The sequence below is a fragment of the Gorilla gorilla genome, chromosome 1, assembly GCF_029281585.2.
Source record: "Gorilla gorilla gorilla isolate KB3781 chromosome 1, NHGRI_mGorGor1-v2.1_pri, whole genome shotgun sequence".
NCBI lineage: Eukaryota > Metazoa > Chordata > Mammalia > Primates > Hominidae > Gorilla > Gorilla gorilla.
In genome coordinates, this window is record NC_073224.2 from 232,394,369 (window position 1) to 232,417,476 (window position 23,108).

Genomic DNA, 23,108 nt, shown 5'->3' on the forward strand with positions numbered 1-23,108 from the left:
CATCTAATTAGAGAAAATTGTAGGGAAGGAAAAAACCTTCCTCTACATTCTTATATTCTGTTCCTAGGGCACATGAATTAGACTGACAAAAGCAGATTAACAGGAGAAAAAGCATCCAAATTTTATTTATGTTTATTTTTTGAGACAGGGTCTCACTCTGTCACCCAGGCTGGAGTGCAGTGACATAATCTCAACGCACTGCAACCTCCACCTCCTGGGTTCAAGTGATTCTCATGCCTCAGCCTCCCGAGTAGCTGGGATTACAGGTGTGCACCACCACACCTGGCTAATTTTTTATATTTTTAGTAGAGATGGGGTTTCACCATGTTGGCCAGGCTGGTCTCAAACTCCCGACCTCAAGTGATCCACCCTCCTCAGCCTCCCAAAGTCTTGGGATTACAGGTGTGAGCCACCACACCTGGCCTGCTGAAATTTATTTGATCTTAATGTTTTCATTTTTTCCTGCCCAGAGGCCTTCATAGAAAAGAAATGAAGACGCAAAGAAGTGGTTAAACGTGGGGGGATTGCATTTTAACAAAGAGCAATAAGGTGTGGAGAAGTGATGAGACAGGAAAAGAAGTATGGGCCTGGAGGGGCTGTAAACTGTGCGAATATGGGGGAAATGATGGAAGGTAAGGGGTATTTAGTTAGTTTGTTTATGCAGATTCATCTCAGCACCATCTCCATGACAAAGGTGGTTCTCCCTTCCTGGTACAATAGACAGGGGGACAGCTTCCCAGGGAAAATGTACACTCTGCTTTTAGGCAGATAGGGACAGGCAGAGAGCTCTTTCTGCGTCTGCTTTTTCTCAATTGCCTTCAGCTACAAATACTCCTTATGTCAAAATGGCACATTTTAGGGTGGACATTCTTTTTGTTTTGTTTTGTTTTTTGAGGTGGAGTCTTGCTCTGTCACCCAGGCTGGAGTGCAATGGCGCAATCTTGGCTCACTGCAACCTCTGCCTCCAGGGTTCAAGTGATTCTCAAGTGATTCTCCCACCTCAGCCTCCCAAGTAGCTGGGATTACAGGCACCCGCCATCATGCCCGGCTAATTTCTGCATTTTTGTAGAGACGGGGTTTCACCATGTTGCCCAGGCTGGTCTTGAACTCCTGACCTCAGGTGGGCCACCCACCTCAGCCTCCCAAAGTCCTGGGATTACAGGTGTGAGCCACCCAGCCCAGCCAGGGTGGCATATTCTGATCCCCTTTGATTTTTAGAAGAAAGTGAGTTATAGCAGTGGTCCTCAACCTTTTCGGCATCAGGGACCAGTTTTGTGGAAGACAATTTTTCCACAGCCGGGGGCTGGGGGGCTTGGTTTCGGGATGAAACTGTTCTGCCTCGGATCATCAGACATGAGATTCTCACAAGGAGCGTGCAACCTAGATCCCTCACATGCGCAGTTCGTAATAGGGCTCGTGCTCCTATGAGAATCTGAAGCCGCCACTGATCTGACAGGAGGTGGAGCTCAGGCAGTAATGTGAGAGATGGGGAGATGGGGAGCAGCTGTAAATACAGCTGAAGCTTCACTCAATCCCCCCCCCCACCCCCGCCCCCCGCCGCCACCTGCTCATCTCCTGCTGTGCGGCCTGGTCCCTAACAGGCCACAGACCAGTCCATGGCCCAGGGGGGTTGGGGATCCCTGAGTTATAGTAACCTTAAAACTAGACAGAAACCTGTAGTAGAAGAAAATAGGCTCTTGCCCCCTAGAGACTCTGGCAGATTTATTTAGGAAACAAAGAAGGATCATTTAAATCAATATTAAATTACGGATATACAAATGAGGGCTTCTAAAATCACGAAAAACATGTTTTTCTCTTATATAAATTAAATGTTTTCCCTCTCATTGTTCTTGCTTGGTGAAACTTGTTTACAACGTGAATGTACAAATTATTACATACGTCCAACTAGTGAGGTTGAAATAAATTGTAGTTGATGTGACTGTCATTATCCAGAAGTGGGCAAATCGTTTAAGAGAAAGACTTTTGACCGGGCACAGTGGCTCATGCCTGTAATCCTAGCACTCTGAGCGGCTGAGGGGGGTGGATCACCTGAGGTCGGGAGATCGAGACCAGCCTGACCAACGTGGAGAAACCCTGTCTCTACTAAAAATACAAAATTAGCCAGGCATGGTGGTGCATGCCTGTAATCCCAGCTACTCAGGAGGCTGACGCAGGAGAATAGGAGAATCACTTGAACCCGGAAGGCAGAGGTTGTGGTGAGCCGAGATTGTGCCATTGTACTTCAGCCTAGGTAACAAGAGTGAAACTCTGTCTCAAAAAAAAAAAAAAAAAAAAAAAAAAAAAAGTGAAAGACTTTCTTATTTCTAGTAGAGTGCCGTGGCTCACACCTGTAATCCCAGCACTTTGGGAGGCTGAGGCGGGCAGATCACTTGAGGCCAGGAGTTTGAGACCAGGATGGCCAACATGGTGAAATCCCGTCTCTACTAAAAATACAAAAATTAGCCAGGCCCAGTGGCGTGCACCTGTAGTCCTAGCTACTCGGGGGGCTGAGGCACAAGGATCACTTGAACCAGGAGGCAGAGGCTGCAGTGAGCTGAGATTGTGCCACTGCACTCCAGCCTGGGCGACAGAGCCAGACTCTGTCTGAAGAAAAAAAAAAAGATTATCTGTTTCTAGGTTTCCTAAAAAGCTTGGTCCTAGAATAGCGTGAATGGTGGGGATGGGGCTCCCTGGCCTTTAGGAGCTTTTTCCTCCTCCCACCGCCATGCCTCTGCTCAGCCATCTCTGTCACAGGAACTCAGCCCCAGGTCTCCCCAGATTGTTTTGGCACTAATGCCTGGGCCACCTCCTCCTCTTGAACTATGCAAAACACACGAGGCAAAGGAGCGCAGCTTTGGGCAGAGAATATGCAGTCCAGACCTGGCCACCTTCTGCCATCCAGGTGTTCATCAATTTTAGCAGATGCTAAGACTGACCCTCATTCATGTCTAGGAACACAATGAGTGATGCTTATTGAAAAATGTCTGCTTCAAGGCTGGGCGTGGGGCTCATGCCTGTGATCCTAGCACTCTGGGAGGTGAAGGCAGGAGGATGGCTTCCCCCAGCCTGGGAAATAGAGTGAGACCCTGTCTCTCCAAAAAATTAAAAAATCAGCTGGGCGTGGTTACGTGCACCTGTAGCTCCAGCCACTTAGGAGGCTGAGGCAGGAGGATCACTTGAGCCCGGGAGTTCGAGGCTGCAGTGAGCTGAGAATGCACCACTGCACTGCAGCCTGGGCGACAGAGTGAGACCCTGTCTCTAAATAAATAAACAAACAAATAAATAAATAAATAAATAAATAACCTGGAGCTCAAATCTGATTTTGGCTGGCTGTGTCACCTACCCTATTTAGGAGGGGTCACTGTCTTAGATAATGACCCAGTGCCCAATACAGAGGGAAAGGTTTCAGCAAGAGTCCAGCTGACTGAAGCCACCACTCTCTTCCCATGGGGTGGAAATTAAGACAAGAAAATGAAATACCTGAGGTTTGCCACTGGCCAGCAGTGAGTGGATTGCAGGGCAGAGGCTGTATCGGTGGCGTCTAGGCTGAGGGTGATCTTGACAGGAGCTCTCCTGGCCCCCAGGGCAGGCCAATTTAGGTGGTCAGTATTTTCTGCTACAGCTTTTTTTTTTTTTTTTGAGACATGGTCTGGCTCTGTTGCCCAGGCCAGAGTGCAGTAGTGCATTCATGGTTCACTGCAGCCTCAAACTCCTGGGCTCAAGCAATCCTCCTGCCTCAGCCTCCTGAGTAGCTGGAACTGCAGACATGCACTAACATGCCCAGCTAATTTTTTTATTTTTCGTAGAGACAGGGTCTCACTATGTTTCCCAGGCTGATCTCGAGCTCCTGGGCTCAAATGATCCTCTTGCCTCAACCTCCCAAAGTGCTGGGATTACAGGCGTGAGCCACTGCACCCAGCCTCAACTTTCTTGTAATGTTTCTTCTGCCCTTTGCAGGTCCTCCTGATGCCACGTCCACCCATCTACCTGAAAACAAAACAGGCACAGAGCACCTCCAGCTTGCTTGTGTGGTCACAGGGCCCCGGCGAGTCACCCAATGCTGCAGAATCTCAGCCTCACACTATAGGTCTGTGATCCATCCACTTCCACCCACAGACGCGTTTGCTGGAAAGAGTAAAAGCAAAATTAAACAAAAGAGCATTATATTCTGTTCCTTTCTTTTAAACTCAACTGCTGGGCAAATGGAGTTTTACAATCTAGAGCTGAATCACAGATGGCTTCAGCCAAATCCGAGTTTCCTTTCTTTTCTTTTCTTTTCTTTCTTTCTTTCTTTCTTTTTTTTTTTTTTTTTGAGACGGAGTCTCGCTCTGTCACCCAGGCTGGAGTGAGTGGCACGATCTCGGCTCACTGCAAGCTCCGCCTCCTGGGTTCACGCCATTCTCCTGCCTCAGCCTCCCGAGTAGCTGGGACTACAGGCGCCCGCCACCACGCCCGGCTAATTTTTAGTATTTTTAGTGGAGACGGGGTTTCACCGTGTTAGCCAGGATGGTCTCGATCTCCTGACCTCGTGATCCACCCGCCTCGGCCTCCCAAAGTGCTGGGATTACAGGCGTGAGCCACCGCGCCCGGCCTCTTTCTTTCTTTCTTAAATTCTTTCTCTCTCTTTCCTTCCTTCCTTCCTTTTTTTTTTTTTTTTTTTTTTTTTAGATGAAGTCTTACCCTGCTTGAGATCTGCAGTGGCACGATCTCGGCTCACTGCAACATCTGCCTCCCAGTTCAAGCGATTCTCCTGCCTCAGCCTCCCTAGTAGCTGGGATTACAGGTGCGTGCCACCATGTCCAGCAAATTTTTTGTAATTTTAGTAGAGACAGGCTTTAGCCATTTTGGCCAGGCTGGTCTCAAACTTCTGACCTCAGGTGATCACCCTCCTCGGTCTCCCAAAATGCTGGGATTAAAGGCGTGAGCCACCATGCCCGGCCAAATCTGAGGTTTTTCAAAATAAATGTAAAATAAATTCAATAGGCTCTGACTCATGAGAGATCATGGAACATCCAGCTGTTCTGGGCAAATGTGAAAGAACCAGATTGGGCTTCTTTCAGCGTTGTGGAGAACCCCAAAGATTCTCCTTAAACACTTCCCAGGCCAAGGCACGTTCACTTCCAAGTCCAGAGTTTTTGCCAGACTTGTCTACCGGGACTATAAGTCCACACCCTTGCTGGGCAATGCTGGGAAATTTCTGTAAGTCATCACAATTAATACCTGGGAGGTGGCCAGCTTGGGGAAGCTTTGAAACCCGTTTCTTTTTTAATTTTATTATATATATAAAGATGGGATTATATCGATATACCCATCTATATCTATAGATACATCTGTCTATATCTACATCTATTTATCTGTATATGTATATCTATATCTATAGATACATAGAGAGAGACAGAGAGAGACAGGGTCTCACTATGTTGTCCAGGCTGGTCTGGAACTCCTGGCCTCAAGTGATCCACTTGCCTTGGCCTCCCAAAGTGCTGGGATTACAGGCATGAGCCACTGTGTCCAGCCTTGAAACCTATTTCTTTATGTCCCATTTTGCGTGTGTGTGTGCGTGTGTGTGTGTGTGTGTGTTTGTTTTTGTTTTTTTTTTTTACAAAAACATTTCTAAAGTAGCTTTCCAGCCAGGCATAATGGTTCACGCCTGTAGTCCCAGCTACTTGGAGGCTGAGGTGGGAAGACCACTTGAGCCCAGCAGGTTGAGGCTGCAGTGAGCCAAGATTGTGTCACTGCAGTCTAGCCTATACAACAGAGTGAGACCCTGTCTCAAAAAATAAAAATAAAGGGCTTTCCCTCAGCTGAGAGCATATTCCATCAGATGTCAGGGTGGAAGAAGAGGAAGCAGGTCCCTCAGGGCATGTTATGAAACTCCTCTATGGCACATGCTGTCTCTGCCAAACAGGGTTTCATGTCACCCTATGGAGCTCCGAAGAGAAGCACAAGTTTAAGGGGATGTGGGTGTCTGACCTTCAGAGTGACGCAAGAACCAAGTCATCATTTTCCTCAAAAGTCTCATGTGGTAGCTCTGACCACAGATGGAAATGACCACCTAGGAGCAGATGACCGTGCTCGAGGATTCCAAAGTTTTGTTTTCCATAAATCCAGGTGTCTTTCTTGAAAATGACTGTAGGAACATGGCTAGACAGGGGCTCAGGGGACAGGGAGGCTGCAGGAGTGATCTGGACCTTCCTCCTTTATGGAAGCTGGGTGGGCTCCCCCGACGGGGGCTGGGCCACATTTCATGTGAAGCATGCAAATCCTTGTGGTCTAACTCCCTTTACATCCCCAGGTCGTGGCAGCCCCACATGTGGCTCCACCCCAAAGATTGGGCTCTCAGCCTCCAGTCCAGTCCCAGAGGCAAGCCGAGTGGGTCTTCCCTCTCCCTCCAAAGACAAGGAAACTGGTGTCCGAGCCATACTCTGAGGATAAACCTATCTCGTAAGCAAAAGCCTCTCCATCATGGAAAAGCATCCACCAGCCACGGTCCTCCCCAGGCTACCTGTGGAGCCCAGGAAGGCCTGCATGAAGTCGGGAGCGGAGCTTGTTGGGCGCCTGGTATTTATCAACTCCTGTGCTCCAGCCTTGGCGACAGAGTGAGACTCTGTCTCAAAAATAAATAAGTAAAAAAGTAAATAACCTGATCCTGTCTTTATCTAGATTTAAAAAAATCTCTTGCTCATGATGACTTGTTTGCATTAATTTGTATTTTTAAAAACACTGCACTAAAATATTATTTATGTTGAATAGTTTTTTTTTGACACCCCTCCTTTAATTTTGCACCCACAGCCTCACCCTAGTCCCTGGCCTGAGCCACATCCACTTTCCCCAGGTCTCCCATTTTATTTTGAGACAGGGGCTCACTGTCACCCAGGCTGGAGCTCAATGGCATGATCATGGCTCACTGCAGCCTCAACCCACTGGGCTCAAGTGATCCTCCTGCCTCAGCTTCCCAAGTAGCTGGGACTACAGGCATGCACCACCACGACTAGCTTTTTTTTTTTTTTTTTAATTGTAGAGATAGGGTCTCCCTATGTTGCTCAGGCTGGTTTCCAACTCCTAGTCTCAAGCGATCCTCCTGCCTCGGCTTCCCAAAGTGCTGGGATTACAGGCTGGAGCCATCGCTCCCGGCCCTGGATACTTTTAATTTTGCAGCTGGAGAAGGCGACACAAGGGGAATGGAGGGTTTGTTGAAATTAAAGCGCACTGCGAGAAAGGATGGGTCACTAGCATCCTCCTTTTCCCTGCGCGGGTGTCCCCGGAAGCACCCCCTCCCTCGCCAAGCCCAGCTTCTGCACAGGCTCCAGGAGACGTTGCTCCGGGGTCCTGCCGGGGACACCGGGCTGCGTCCCCGTCGGCCGCCGCGCAGATGCGCACTTGGAGCAGACTCGGGCTCCGGGGCTGGGGGAAACAGAAACCCGGGCTCCAAATCCTCCTGGAAGTCTGTTGAGGGCGCGAGCTCCGCAGAGGCAGGAGCCTCCGCACACGTGCACGCCCGAAACTGCTAAAGCCCACGCGCGAGCTTGACCGCCGCGTGGAGGCGCCGGCTGCGGGGAGAGAAGCCGCCCCGGCCCCGGCCCCTTCCTGCGGCGCCCTCCGGCCCTGGCCCCGGCCCCGGCCGTGCGCGGGCGGCCGCTCCCCCACAAGCTGGCCTGGCTGACCCTGCGCTGCCGCTGCGCCTTCAAAGGGCGGCCGCTTCCTGTGGCCCCGGGACGGCTCGGCCGAGCCCTCCTCGTCACGGGGCGGGCGTCCCCGCCGTCACCTCCTTTGCCCTTAGTCGGGAGGCCGCCCCCGCCAACTGCACTCCCGGGCCGAGCTGGGCAGACCCCCATCCTCCCACCTGGGGGCTCCTCCTTCTGCTCCCTCGCCTCCCTCTGCTCTCCGGTCCCCTCCCCTCGCCCTCATCTCTGGGAAAGTTGTTTCAGCCCTGAAGTGTGCCCGAGCACGAGCACCTTCTCCTCCTCCCTGTTCCCCATACGAAAAAAAAAAAAAAAAATCCCATCCTAGCCAGGTCTATGGTCTCAGCTACTTGGGATGCTGTGGCAGGAGGATCGCTGGAGCCTGGAAGTGAGCCGTGATCGCGCCACTGCACTCCAGCCTGGGCGACAGAGCAAGACCCTGTCTCAATCAATCAATCAATACCATCCTAGCCGGGTCTGTGGTCTCAACTACTCGTGAGACTGCAACTTACTGGTCACAGGAATGACCCAAGGCACTGGATAAAAATTCAGATTCCTGCGGACTCTGATTCCGAAGGTCTGAGTGGTGGTGTTGGGGTAGGGGTGAGGGCGCCCCAGGAATCTGTACAACTGACAAGCAGAATAATCTAATGGGGAAACTGGGCTAGAATCAGTCACTGACTGTCCCTGCTTAAGCCCGGGAGGTTGAGGCTGCAGCGTGCTGTGATTGTGACACTGCACTCCAGCCTAGGCGACAGAGCAAGACCCTGTCTCAAAAATAAAAAGAAAAAAGAAAAAAAGAGGAAAAGGCTGGGCGCGGTGGCTCAGGCCTATAATCCCAGCACTTTGGGAAGCCAAGGCGAGCGGATCACAAGGTCATGCATTCCAGACCAGCCTGGCCAACATGGTGAAACCTCGTCTCTACCAAAAATACAAAAATTAGCCAAGCGTGGTGGTGCACGCCTGTGATCCCTGCTACTCAGGAGGCTGAGACAGGAGAATTGCTTGAACCCGAGAGGCAGAGGTTGCAGTGAGCCGAGATAAAGCCACTGCACTCCAGCCTGGGAGTCTCAAAAAAAAAAAAAAGAAAAAAGAAAGAAAGAAAGAAAGAGAAAAAAGGATCACTGCCTCCTTTTCCTTCCCTTCACTGTCAAACTGCTCTCTAATCTTTGTCCAACCTGGCTAACCCACCATCATCAAAATCCTCCAAGTATTCTTTTTAAAGCAAAGGAATTTTTGTGTTTATATAATTTCAAACTTACTTAAAGACATCGCAAGAATATGACCAAGAACTCCTACAAACCCTGGGCCTAGTTTCTCCACGGGGGTGCATTTTGCCACACTGGCTTTATCACTATCTCCAAATAGATAAGGATTTTTTTCTAAACCATTTATGCAAGTAAATTGCAGAGGTCATGTCTCCTATCTCTAAATACTTGGTCATGTCTTTACTGAGGACAAGGACATTCACGGCACAGTTAGCAAAAGAAAAAGACTTTTAAGGACCCCCAGTGACTTCTGAGCTGCCCAACCCAGTGGCCTTTCCACCCCTTGGTCTCTGGGTCTCTGTCCCCCTGTCTCGGTCTGTGTCTCTGTCTCTCTGTCTCTGTTGCTCTATCTCCCCAGATTCTCCCCTTCCATGGGCTCCTCTCTGCCTGCCCCTGCGAGGTGGGTTCTTCCAGGTCTTGTTTTCTGTGTTGTTTTACAGCCCCTCCCTGGAGCAGGCCAGGGATCCCCAGGAAAAATCAGCCATCATCCACGCTCAAGCAGCATCAGATCTTCAGCCTCGGCCCCCTTCCCCTTTCTACCTGAATTTCCATAGCTTTCCAGGAAGGTCTGCTTGAATTCCTCACAGTTCTACTCGTTGTAAACTGGAAATGGTCCAGGTACATTGTCCCTGTACCCCCAACACCCCTGGCCCTGCCCAGGGGCTCTCCAAGAGGGAAGCCTCCCTCACCTTTCAATCCTGCACCCCCACATGAGTCCCATGTGCGCTCTCCTCCTTCCTGACCTCACCCACCCCCTCCATTGCCCCAAAGGCCCCCTGCTTCAGTTCCCAACCTCACTTGCTTCTCAGGCCCCGTTAGCCGGTCCCCCACCTGCCTGGTCTCTGTACTGTCATGGGATTAGTTGGCTTTCTGGTATGATCGGGCCCCTCTCAGTTTAAATCACCGTCCTGACATCCTTCCACTGGGTTCCAGAGAGCTGATTCTTGGGTCTCTGAAAATGTGTTCAAGTGTCAGGGGAGGGGGAGTCTTCCGGGGAAAGGGTTATCCCTTCATCAAAATTTTATTTTTTAAATTTTTTATTATTAAATTTTTTTTTATTTCCATAGTTATTGGGAAACAGGTGGTGTTTTGTTACATGAGTAAGTTCTTTGTGATTTGTGAGATTCTGGTATAGAATTTGTGACATCTCCCCTGGAAAGAAAGAAAAGAAGCAACAGGCTTGCGTATTAAATTTAAATTCCACATGGGATCCGAGACCATTTCCTTTCAGCTCCATCCAGCTTTCCCAGAGCAGTTCCCGATGCCTCCTGCAGCAGCCAGTGTTTCCCAGACTTACTGGTCATGGGAATAACCCAAGGCACTGGATGGATAAAATAAAAATTCAGATTCCTTGACCCCACCTCTGTGGACTCTGATTCCGGAGGTCTGAGTGGTGGTGTTGGGGTAGGGGTGAGGGTGCCCCAGTTGTCTGTATAATTGACAAGCGGGAGAGTCTGCAGAGAAACTGGGCTGGAATCAGTCACGGACTGCCCTGCCATCAGGCTTTTGCAGACAATGCGGTTCCCTTTTTCTGGAATTTGCACTCACCCTACCCCCTCCATGGATAAGTTCCTCCTTGTCCTTCAGTGTCCTGTTCAACACCTAGGCCAAATTTCTGTGTCAACGAATTTCTGTGTCAAGGAATAAGCCAATTTTTCAACTTTTGATGGATGTTGGCAAATTGTCTTCCAAAATGTCTACCGTGTCTACCGGTTTACACTTCCACCTTTTTGCTTTCCTAAAACATTTTTTCCCTATTACAAAAATATTGCATATTAAGTATAGACAGCTTAGAGAATACAGATATGTAAAGGGAATGTGGGCAGGTGTGGTGGCTCAAGCCTGTAATCTCAGCACTTTGGGAGACCGAGGTGGGTGGATCACCTGAGGTCAGGAGTTCAAGACCAGCCTGGCCAACATGATGAAACCCCGTCTCTACTAAAAATATAAAAATTAGCCTGGCGTGGTGGCATGTGCCTGTAATCCCAGCTCCTCGGGAGGCTAAGGCAGGAGAATTGCTTGAACCCGGGAGGTGGAGGTAGCAGTGAGCCGAGATTGCACCACTGCACTCCAGCCTGGACAACAGAGTGAGATTCCGTCTTAAAAAATAAAATAAAAGAAAAGAAAATAAAGGTAATGTGAGGAGACTACAGTCCCAGGAAACAGTTTTGTAACCCTCAATTAGGTGAATTCTTCCCATATTTTGTGTCTGCAGATGCACTTGGAAGTTTGACTTCAACTCGAGTCCCAGATTCACCTCTTACTAACTCCATGGCCTTGGACAAGTTACTTAATGTTTCTGAGTGTCCGTTTTCTCATCTATAAACTGAAGATGACGGTAGCACCGCATCAAAGGCTGTCACAGGATGCATGGCATTTAGCCAGTGCCAGGCATGTGACGAACTCTCAGGGCACTCTCCTATGCCATTGTTTGCACCTTGCTTTCTTACTCCAGCAATACGTACAAACATCTTCCTTTTGTAGCAAAGGGACACTCCTAGCCCCAGTCTTTTATAGGAACCTCGGGTCTGTAGCTCCAATCCTAGATCATCAGTACCACCAGTGGTGTTTTGTTGGTGTCAAATTTTCACCTGGGCCCACTCAGCCTAGCTACAAGTTCCTCCTCCCCCACCTGCCTGCCCCCATCTTAGTCACGTCATCTGTTCTCTGAGGCCTCCCGACAGAAGCCAACAGAATACCTCCCTCTCCCTCCACAGTTAACTGGATTTCAAGCAATTCTGTTATTTCACTCTAAAGGGAGAGAATGGAATCAGACAGACCTCCCTTTTTGTCCTGGCCCTATTGCTTACACAGTGTGTGACAGTGAACAGCTATCTCTGTTCCCTGAGCCTCAGTTTCTTCACCTGTAAGATGGAGTGATAGCTGACCTGCCACGTAGGGCTGCGGTTCTGATGGCGAAATGAGACGGCTCGCGTAAGTGTGCAGCACCGTGCGATCAGAGGGTCAGTGCTCCACACACACAACTGCGATTGCACCACTGCTGTGTGATCCCCATCTTGCTTGCTGTAGCCCTGGCTGTCATTCCAGCCCTGTTTGCAGCACTGACATGGCCTCCTAACATGTCCCCACCTTCAATCTTTCCCAGGACAAATTTCAGTGTGTCACCAGGATGACTTTCCCAAGGCATATCTGCAGCAGGTCACTCTCTGCTCAAGACTTAGATGGCTACAGTCCCCCTACCATTGAACACCTGGAGGTGTCCCAGCCCCAGCATGGCTTCCACAGGCCCTGTGGCTCTGGATGCAGAGTCCGTTTCCAGCCTGGGATGGAGCTGTGCTCAGCACTTTCCCATCCCTCTTTGTGAGTGCCCACCACCTGCACAGAGACTGTTTCTTATTATCCCAGCAGCCCCCGCCGGGCTCAGACATCCCTCCTGGAGCTTGTATTTCCAGGTCCCCTCTGGGTCCCGCTCCCCTGAGCAAACACTTGGTGCACTGTCCACTGCCCACGCATCCTGCTCCACAGGGCTCTGTCTCCACCATGATCCTGCAGACTCTTGAGAACAGATGCCCGTTCTGTTCACTTTTGCATCCTCTCTGCACCCCCAGCTTCCGTCTGCAAGCTTGAAATGTTTGTTCACTCTCCTGCTAATAAATAACATTTTTTCCCAGGTTTAGATGTATAAAAGTTGATCCACAGGCCAAAGGGTTTACACAGATCATTTACCTTTCCTGTGACTTATTCCAAGATGACAAGGACAAGGAATTTTAAAAACTGCAATGCCCATCACTAGAACTGATGTAGCCATACATGCCTCTGACACATGTGTTAGGAAACACACCTATATTGAACGTCACATGCCTCTTTTCTGTGATTATGAGATGCGCATAGAACACATATACTTGGTTCTTATCTGTGGAAAGGCAGGAGAGTAACCACAACGGTGTGCGCCCTCTCTCTCCCTCGGGGGCAGAAGAATCGTGCCCTGGCACATGGAGAGGGTGGGGTTCAAACGTGCACACTTGCTTTTCTTTCCTAAAGCCATGTATCCAGCCTATTTGTTTAGTCCTGTTCTGAAAGATGATGCAACATGACTCGAAAGGAAGTGGGCAGTTGCCTTGCTGCTGCGAGGTAAGGAATGTCACGTCGCTCAAATGTGCTTCGCATTCCCAGAAATATGCCGCAGCTGAAAGGGAGGAGATGACTCAATGTTCCCCTAACTCTCGACATATCCACCACAGAGCCCGACCAGCGCTAAAGAGGGCAGGCTGGCGGAAAGTCCAGCGAGCGTGAGGGGCCAACACAGCGCTCCCCGCCTCCCCCGGAGGCTGCTATGGCATTTGGGGTGCAGAGCCCAACCGAGTCAACCTGGTGTGATTTTTTTTTTCCAAGCTGGAATAACAGGGCCGTAGGTCCACATTGTGTTCATGTGTTCTTAGGTAGCAGGTGTCTGTAGAGGGGTACTTAGGGGAGGAAATGAGGGTGGAGGTGGCCTGCCCAAACTCTGCGAGTTTTCTAGCCATGGTTCTGATAACTAGCTTTGCGCAAGTGGGGGCCTTTGTCCTTAGAACAGGCTCTTTTAATATCACTCCTCCCTTTTTTTTTTTTTGAGACCGAGTTTCACTCTTGTTGCCCAGGCTGAAGTGCAGTGGCATGATCTCAGCTTACAGCAACCTCCCCCTCCTGGGTTCAAGCGATTCTCCTGCCTCAGCCTTCCTGAGTAGCTGGGATGTTCCAGAGAGTAGCCACCTGTTCCTCCCCACGCAGAGGAGCCTGGTAGCTCCACGAACCATCAAGAGTCGATCTCAGCATCTCCCAAACTCACTATCGCTGAAACGATCTCTGCTCCAGGACTCAATGCTTTTTGGGGATGTGGCAACTAAATTGGTAAAGAGACCTGCTCCCTGCACCACCTGCCTGGGTGCTGGGTGCTGGGTGCATAAAGCCCTTGCAGGTGATCACGAGGCAGTGGAGTGGAGCACCCGAGGCTGCTCCACCTGGGCTGGCTCCAGCTCCCCATTTTCTGGGAGTCAGAATCGGAGCCTGGTATGCAGTCTCTCCCTCCGGGCTTCACTCTCTGCATCCGAAGACCAGGAATGATAACAGCACCTGCCTCAGGGTTGTGGTCAGGACAAAATAACTGCATGGTTTTGTGAAGTGCCTAGAAGGGTGCTGGATGCCATGATTTTTTTTTTTTTTTTGAGATGGAGTCTCGCTCTGTTGGCCCGGTTGGAGTGCAGTATCGTGATCTCGGTTTGCTGCCTCCGCCTCCCGGGTTCACGCCATTCTCCTGCCTCAGCCTTCCGAGTAGCTGGAACTACAGGCTCTTGCCACCATGCCTGACTACTTTTTGTATTTTTAGTAGAGAAGGGAGCGTCACCATGTTGGCCAGGTTGGTCTCGAACTCCTGACCTTGTGATCTGCCCACTTCAGCCTCCCAGAGTGCTGGGATTACAGGTGTGAGCCACCGCGCCCGGCCTCATGATTCTTGATAAATGAATTAACACCAAGGTCGCCTCCCCAGGGAATGTTCACTACCAGGTGATGCCTTCACATGTGGGGTTCGCCGTCTCATGGCTTCATGAGCTTGAGTCTTGCCCCACGGTTTCTCTAAGGGTTAAATCCGTGACCTCCACCAAAACTGAGCGTGAGATACTCACTGAGTCCAGCAAAGAGCAGAGACCACAGTCAAATTAAGAGAAAGAGACTCAGAAGGCACGGGAAGGAACGTCGATGCTATCAGAAAAGCCAGATTCCACATAAATCCTCCTATTTACCAAATGAAAGATTCAGATGACGGGGGAAGGGGCTGCTTGCAGACTCTTTCCCACATCTCTCGGCACAGTGGCCATCCTAAGGGGGAAATCAACGTTAAGAAATGACATTGATCAGGCACGGTGGCTCGCACTTGTAATCTCAGCCCTTTGGGAGGCGGAGGCGGGCAGATTGCTGAGCCTGGGGGGTTCGAGACCAATCTGAGCAATAAAGTGAAACTCCATCTCTACAAAAAATATAAAAATCAGCTGAGTGTGGTGGTGTGCACCTGTAGTCCCAGCTACCGAGGAGGCTGAGGTGGGGGGACCACCTGAGCCCAGGAGGTCAAGGCTGCATTGAGCCGTGATGTCACCACTGCACTCCAGCCTGGGTGACAGACGTAGGTGAAGACCTTAGCTCAAATAAAAATAAAAATAAAAATAAAAAGAGAAAGGATAAAAAAGATATTTTTCACCCTCTACCCTGAGAATTCTTCCAGATACAACTGAGATAGGTCCACCCCCAAATTCCTCCGCCACCCAGGGCACGCGGCAGTCGGGACTGGAGAGGCTCCCTCAGCGGAGGCTACAGCCAAACATGAAGCTTGCATTCTTTTTTTCTTTCTTCTTTCTTTTCTTTCCTTTTTTCTGTTTTTTTCTGGTAGAGACAGGGATTCACCATGTTGCTCAAGCTGGTTGCCAACTCCTGGGCTCAAGGGAACTGCCCACCTTGGCCTCCCAAAGTGTTAGAATTACAGGTGTGGGCCACTGTGCCCAGCCCTGAAGCTTGCATTCTCCCTGGTCTTCGAGTCTCTGTTACCTCTGGAGCCATCGCAGACATCCAAGTGGCTGCTCACCTCTGGCCAGGCTTCCCCGGCCTATGGCCAATGTGGAAGCTCAGACCCTTGCTCTCAGAGGGGCCCGCCCAGGGAGTTGAATTCTCTGCAATTGCCGTCTTGGACTTCTTTTTTTTGAGACGGAGTGTTGCTCTGTAACCCAGGCTGGAGGGCAGTGGCTCGATCTCGGCTCACTGCAACCTCCGCCTCCTGGGTTCAAGCGATTCTCCTGCCTCAGCCTCCTGAATAGCTGGGATCACAGGCGTGTGCCACCATGCCCAGCTAATTTCTGTATTTTAGTAGAGAAGGGATTTCACCATGTTGGCTAGTCTGGTCTCGAACTCCTGACCTCAGGTGATTCGCCCACCTCAGCCTCCCAAAGTGCTGGAGTTACAGGTGTGAGCCACGCGCTCGGCCCCTCTTGGATTTCTTAATACTTTTCTTTCTGACTTTGTGGTTTGTAAATGAAATCCAGTGGGACAAAGGATCTGCTGGCAGGAGGGCACGGACTGTGGGGATCAAGGACAGTTAGGGTTTCAGGGTTGGGACTCAAGCACCCTGCCCCTGGGCACCTGAGTCTGCGAGACTCCCAGAGATGTCTTTGAGAAACCCCCGTCCCAGGGAGCACACCATTCAATCACAAATAAAAACCACTGTGACAGGTGAAGGGAGGAAAGGAAAAAGCTTTTCTCCTGCTTTTGGAACCAGGAGTCCTGTGTTGTCGTATTGCACGGGACCTGGCAGTGACATCGCTGGCTCTGCCTCTGGCCCCAACACATCCTCAAGTGTGTGTCTCTCACCTGGATGGGCTCTCCAGGCCGATGCGTTGGGATGCTGACTTTTAGAGTTTTGCGTGTGACAAAGCAGAGGACAAGCTTCCCCATCACCCAGAGGCCACTTGGTGGAGGAGCTGGGGGACCTGCTGGCTTCTCGGGCTTTTGTAGTCATGGGTTGGCCACCGAAGCCCAAGGCCAACTGTCACCTACTCCAAGTCTTGACATCCTCATCTGCAAAAAGCAAAGAGATAACATGATTTTCAAGATGTGTTCTGGCTCTACAAATATCTGACGATTCCGAGTACACGATAAGGCTCATTTTCTGCTCGGGAAAACCCAGTGCTGGAGAGAACACAGGATCCCCCAGCTTCCCAACACCAGCCTAGGGAAATGATGTTCATTTGACAATGAAAATTTCTAGGGCCAGGGTGGTGACTCACACCTAGAATTCCAACACTTTGAGAGGCCGAAGTGGGAGGATCGCTTGAGGCCAGGAGTTCAAGACCAGCCTGGGCAACACAGCGGGACTCCCTCTCTACAAAAAATAAAAATAAGCCAGGCATGATGGTGTGTGCTTGTAGTCCCAGCTACGCAGGAGGCTGAGGTGGGAGCATTGCTTGAGCCTGGGAGGTTGAGGCCACAGTGAGTAGTGATTGTGCCACTACACTGCAGCCTGGGTGACAGAGTAAGACCCTATCTCAAAAAAAAGAGAAAATTTTAGAATTAGTGGCAGTGGAAAACGATGCAAAGGTTCCTATGTTTTGAGGTGCATCCTATAATCCAGATTTATTGTAGGAGAAATTTCATAGCATCTCAGATCCTAGGCTTGGTGGACAATGAGAGGGGAGGTTAATAAATATTCCTTCTGCCATTGGGAGGGTAGAATAAAGAAGCTGGTGTACAAATCAGAAATATTTATAACTAATAAATCGTATCAAAACCCTCACTGTGACAATGGGTCATAATTTTTGTTCTTTTTTAAAACTGCTATTGTCGACCAGCCATGGTGGCTCACGCCTGTAATCCCAGCACTTTGGGAGGCTGAGGCGGGTGAATCACCTGAGGTCAGGAGTTCAAGACCAGCCTGGCCAATGTGGTGAAACCCCATCTCTACTAAAAATACAAAAATTAGCCGGGCATGGTGGTGGGTGCCTGTAATCCCAGCTCCTTGGGAGGCTGAGGCAGGAGAATCGCTTGAACCCGGGAGGCGGCAGTTGCAGTGAGCAGAGATCGTGCTACTGCACTCCAGCCTGAGTGACAAGAGTGAAATTCCATCTCAAAAACAACAAACAACAAAAAACAAAAAAACAAAAACTGCTATCTTTGGGGGATAAATGGAAAACACGAGATGTAATTCATTGTGGCGTCCTGCATTAGCTAACATTGTGTTGACGCAGAGCCCACCTCGTGCTGACAGCTGCATGAGGTTCATGCACACTGGCTTTTTTTTTTGAGATGGAGTCTGGCTTTTGTCTCCCAGGCTGGAATGCAGCGGCACAATCTCGGCTCACTGCAGCCTCCACATCCCAGGTTCAAGTGATTCTCCTGTCTCAGCCTCTTGAGTAGCTGGGATTACAGGCACAAAACACCAAGCCCAACTAATTTTTGTATTGTTAGTAGAGATGGGGTTTCACCACGTTGGTCAAGCTGGTCTTGAACTCCTGGGTTCAAGTGGTCCGCCTGCCTCGGCCTCCCAAAGTGCTGGGATTACAGGTGTGAGCCACCGCACCCGGCCTCACGCACACTGGCTCTTATGTTAACATTCTCCCAGAGACCACGGAAATATGTTTAGAAAAGAAAGTTACAGATTGGCAGCAGAAGTCTCTGCTTCTGGATCATTATGTTAAGTCTAAAGACAACCAGAAAAGAAAGGCTGCTCTGTGTCCCGGTCATTGTAAAAGTCCCCAGCATGGAGCTCGTCAGATGACACTGCAATCCTATGGCCTCCAGGCAAATCCTTTTCTGAACTGAAAATGTGGTCTTTGGCCCCTCGAAACCAACTCACCGAGCCTGGGGAATATGACCCACTTATAATGTCCAAGACCTTCCTCTCAACCCAAGTTTATGACAATTTCCACCCATAATCAAAATTTCCTAAACTTACTTTCTGTTTTTTTGTTTTTTTTCAGTTGGTAGAGACAGAGTCTCCTTCTGTTGCCCAGGCTGATATCAAACTCCTGAGCTCAAGGGATCCTCCCACCTCAGCCTTCCAAAGTTCTGGCATTTCAGGCATAAGCTACCGGGCCTAGCCTTACTTCACTTTTCTAAGAAACAGTATTATTACCTCATTAGTCAATAATGCTTATCCGCAGGAGAGGTACCAGGATCACGAAGGTGGTTTCCCAGGGCGAGGCTCATGCCCTGCACTCTGGATATGCTGACTCAGGCCATTTCTCCAAATGTGGGAAACACAACTGCATCATTTGTGGTAGTTAGGGACTGCAATTCACTCTCTCCCCTGGTTCTAAATAAATCTATATTTTTTAAAAAAAGAATTGATTGGCCGGCCATGGTGGCTCACACCTGTAATCCAGCACTTTGGGAGGCCGAGGCAGGTGGGTCAAAAGGTCAGGAGTTTGAGACCAGCCTGGTCAATATGGTGAAACCCCGACTCTACTAAAAACACATAAAGTAGCCAGGCATGGTGGCGGGTGCCTGTAATCCCAGCTACTCAGGAGGCTGAGGCAGGAGAATCGGCTTGAACCCGGGAGTCAGAGGTTGCAGTGAGCCCAGATCGTGACACGACAGAGTGAGACTCCATCTCAAAAAAAAAAAAAAAAGAATTGATCGGTAGTTTTTAAATTGGGAATATAAACTTAGTAAACACACAGGACCGGAAATGATGTTTAGTTGTGAGATTTCAACATCATGATGCATATTTTCCATATTTAAGACATCTTATTTGTGTCTTTGGAAAAGGATTCTGATGAAATTGAGGATGTCAACATTTCCCTCTGGTGCCCTCCTATCGGATGAACGATCCTTCATGGTAAGGGTGTAACAGAGGCTGCTTTGTCTCATTTCATACCAGGGCCCAATGCTCTGAGACGACTCACTGGGCCCCACTGGGCAGAACTGTCTTTTAGGGTAGAGAAGAGTTGGGATTTCAGAAATTTTGTTGTTTCAGAATGTCAGCTGGGTGTGGTGGCTCACGCCTGTAATGCCAGCACTTTGGGAGGCTGAGGCTGGCCGACTGCCTGAGCTCAGGAGTTTGCGACCAACCTGGGCAACACAGTAAAATGCCCCCCCATCACTACTAAAATACAAAAAAAATTAGCTGGGTTGGCGGTGTGCACCTGTAATCCCAGCTGCTCGGGAGGGCGAGGCAGGAGAATCACTTGAACCCCAGAGGCAGAGGTTGCAGTGAGCTGAGATCGCGCCAATACACTCCAGCCTGGGCGACAAGAGTGAGACTCTGTCTCAAAAAAAAAAAGGCTGGGCCTGGTGATTCACACCTGTAATCCCAGTACTTTGGGAGGCCGAGGCAGGCGGATCACGGGGTCAGGAGATTGAGACCATCCTGGCTAACACGGTGAAACCCCATCTCTACTAAAAATACACAAAATTAGCCAGGCGTGGTGGCAGGCGCCTGTAATCCCAGCTACTCGAAAGGCTGAGGCAGGAGAATCGCTTGAACCCGGGAGGCGGAGGTTGCAGTGAGCTGAGATCACGCCACTGCACTCCCGCCTTGGCGGTAGAGTGAGACTCCATGTCAAAAAAAAAAAAAAAAAAGAAAAGAAAAGAAAGAAATTAGCCATGAAGATATTTCCTCTTTTAATCTGAGTGTTGGGCCAGAGGTCCAAGATACCTTGACAGGAAGACAGAAGACAGAAGCTTTGATTTCAGCCCTCAGGAATTTTCTCTAATTGTACAGTAGGTGCAGGAATCTGGGGGCAAATATTTGTTGGAGAGCAAGAAGCCACTTTCTTCTCATCAAAGACGTGATTGGAAAAGATCCCAGGGTTTGCTTGTTGAGAAGGAGCTAGCCAATTCTGGGATCAAAACTTCTTCCACTTTTCCCATATTCACACATTGTGGAAAAATAACTAAACCTTTGTGTCTATTGGTTTTCCCAAGTGCAAGATCATAAAAATTATTTTAACCCATTTTATAGAACTGTTGCAAGGAAAACATCACCATGTGAACCACGTGAGAAGCTCTTTACTCTTAGCTAAAAGTTTCACCAATCCTTAAGATTGCCAGGCCCCAGGGGAAGCTGTTGTGTAAAGTTTCAGCCTCCAGGCCAATCACCTGAATAGGATCTACTATCAGGGCATTCGTAAATGTCATATTTGGGGGCTCTTGTGAAATAAAAGCAAGAGGAAACCAGACCAGTGTGTCTTCATGCCAGAGCCAGAACTTTCTATAGGGTGGGGCTGAATGAGGAAGCCAAATACTTCTGTCCCCTTCCTTGGCTCACGTCAGAAAGTATTTTTATTTGGTTACATACACATTTTCTTTCTTCCCTTGGTCGTGAATCAGAACATTTTATAGCTAAGAGGAGTTTTAGGGATATTCTAGTTGCTTCTCATTTTACAGACAGAGCAGGTCCTGGAGCCTAGTGGTACCCTTGTTTCCTGACTCAGACGCTGGTTCAAAGAGTCGCTGAGGCCAGGCCTGGTGGCTCATGCCTGTAATCCCAGCACTTTGGGAGGCCGAGGTGGGCGGATCACCTGAGGTCAGGAGTTCGAGACCAGCCTGGTCAATATGGCGAAACCCCGTCTCTACTAAAAATACAAAAATTAGCCAAGTGTTGTAGCGCACGCCTGTAATCCCAGCTACTCAGGAGACTGAGACAGGAGAATGGCTTGAACCTGGGAGGCAGAGGTTGCAGTGAGCCGAGATCACACCACTGCACTGTAGCCTGGGCAAGAGTGAGACCCTGTCTCAAAAAACTAAACAAAACAAAACAAAGAACAAAGAGTCACTGAGCTCAACCGAAGCGCAGTCCTGAACCTCTCTGATAGTCCTTGCACACGGTACCCTCCACAGGGCATGCTGGTACAGAAGAGCTTTCCTCCTTGCACTTTGTTGAACTGTGTCTTTTTGCAGGAGGCACCTGGCTCGCCCAGGTTCAGCCCCAGGGACTGAATGCCAACAGGCTGAGCTCAGGAAGGGACCCTCAGTCTGTGGCAAAGGTGGGAAGACAACCATGGTTGATAGAGTCCAGCTGCGCGCACAGCGATTTCACGTTATCGCATCGCCATCTTCACGGCAATCTTTGGAAGGAGGCATCTTCTTCCCATCCTCAACCAAGGCAAATGCAGCCGAGAAGCGTGAGCAGCTCCCCAGATGTATCCAGGCTTCAAGGCCAGATTCTGAGGGTCTAGGTCCTGCCCCTCCCCTGAGGTGGTATCAGAGAAACTGCAGTCCTGGGCAGGTGACCAAGGCAATAACTCAACCCAGGGAGAAATCTGGGACAGATTCCTGAAACTGGAGGAGAAGTCGGAGACTCACTTGAATGAACTAAGCAAAAAGCCAACTCAGACCTGGGGTGTAAGGGGGTGCGGAGCCAACTGCATGCTGAGCCCAGAAGTGGCGGGCCCCAAACTCCCTGGTTCCACCTGCGCCTGCGGCGGGACGGGACGTGTGCCAGGCACCCCCAGGCTTCCTTTCAGAAAGTTCAAGCCTAGCCTCTGTTACTCGTTGACTGATGTTCCCTGTCTAAAAGCCTTCTTGACTTCTAACCCCACATTTTGGGCTGAGTCAGCTGCCTTCTAAACTCCTTTTAGCACAGAACAGCTGGTCACTGTGCCCGGTCAGCTGACGAGAGGATCAACTTCACTGGTGGTCAAGGTAGGAGCAAGGCCACTAGGCCTCCTGGGGCTGAGTCCTGCCTCCCTAGAATACCAGCCCTGTGACCTGGGCGGGTTACTAAACTTCTTTGTGCCTCAGTTTCCTCATCTGTAAGACGAGGGTAATAATAGGCAATAATAGTTTCTGTCTCATAGGGTTGTTTGGAGGTTAAATGTGTTAGTTCACGTAAAAGTACCTAAAACAGTGTCTGGCACAGAGGACACGCTCAAGAATGGCTATTTATCTTTCATCTCCGCACACACCTGTCAAAGCACGGGGCAGAACACCCTTGACAGGACCTCACCAGGACCTTATGCAGGCAGGGGACACGCTGTCTTCTGAGTCAGGTCTTTCCATTTTTGGATGGCTCTGACTAAGAGAATTCCTCCTGTGTTCCGCCAAAATCCACCTCCCACTCATTGGTCCCAGCTCTGCCAGAAGACAAATGTCAAAAAAATAATCTTGAAAGAGAAGACATAGAATGTAAATAATAACGATAGAATCGGGTTGAGGAATGGCAGCCACCCCTGCAGCAGCTCCTCTGACGGCTCTCAGCCCAGTGCCGAGCCCAGGCTGCAAAGACCTTTGAGTTCCATTTGAAAAATACCAAGCTCTTACTTCTCTGCTTCCTTTAGAAATGCATAAAACAGCTTCTCTCACCGTTCTTTTCGTACATGCTGCCAGACTGGTACGAGATTGGGGGAAAAGTCACTCCGCTTGTGCAAAGGTGACAGTCACAAGGGTTGTAGAGTGGTGACCTCGCCTGGCTCACTACGTGCCATCCAGCCTGTAATCACTGCGCATGGAGGCGGGGTTGGGGGGTGCTGGCCAGGCGCACATCCCGCCTCCTGTTTACAGAGCCTTTCTGACGTCACATGTAAATTCACATCCCGTGAGTCCCTTTCCTGCCGTCCCTGGCATGGTTATTCAACACTGGGGCATACTCTGTGTTATAAGAAAAATGTAGAGAACAAGATGGATTTGATAGCTTAGCTCTTTGAATATTTCAAGTCTATATCAACTAAAACGTAGGCCT

General features: G+C 49.7%; 1 long non-coding RNA gene across 3 annotated transcripts; it reads right to left on the reverse strand.

Annotated features, from left to right (window-relative positions):
- Nucleotides 1–9,999: 9,999 nt before the first annotated feature.
- LOC109029372 (uncharacterized) lies at nt 10,000–22,869 on the reverse strand. 3 transcript variants are annotated; one of them, XR_008678664.1, is made up of 4 exons: nt 22,691–22,861; nt 22,383–22,503; nt 16,301–16,507; nt 10,000–10,102 (listed from the first exon to the last, which is right to left on the reverse strand). It is a non-coding gene; the product is annotated as an uncharacterized lncRNA (long non-coding RNA). The 3 variants fall into 3 exon arrangements; XR_008678665.2 differs by lacking the exon at nt 10,000–10,102 and having other exon boundaries at nt 14,875–16,507; nt 22,691–22,869; XR_008678668.2 differs by lacking the exons at nt 10,000–10,102; nt 16,301–16,507 and adding an exon at nt 20,157–21,709.
- Between the last annotated feature and the right edge of the window lie 239 nt (nt 22,870–23,108).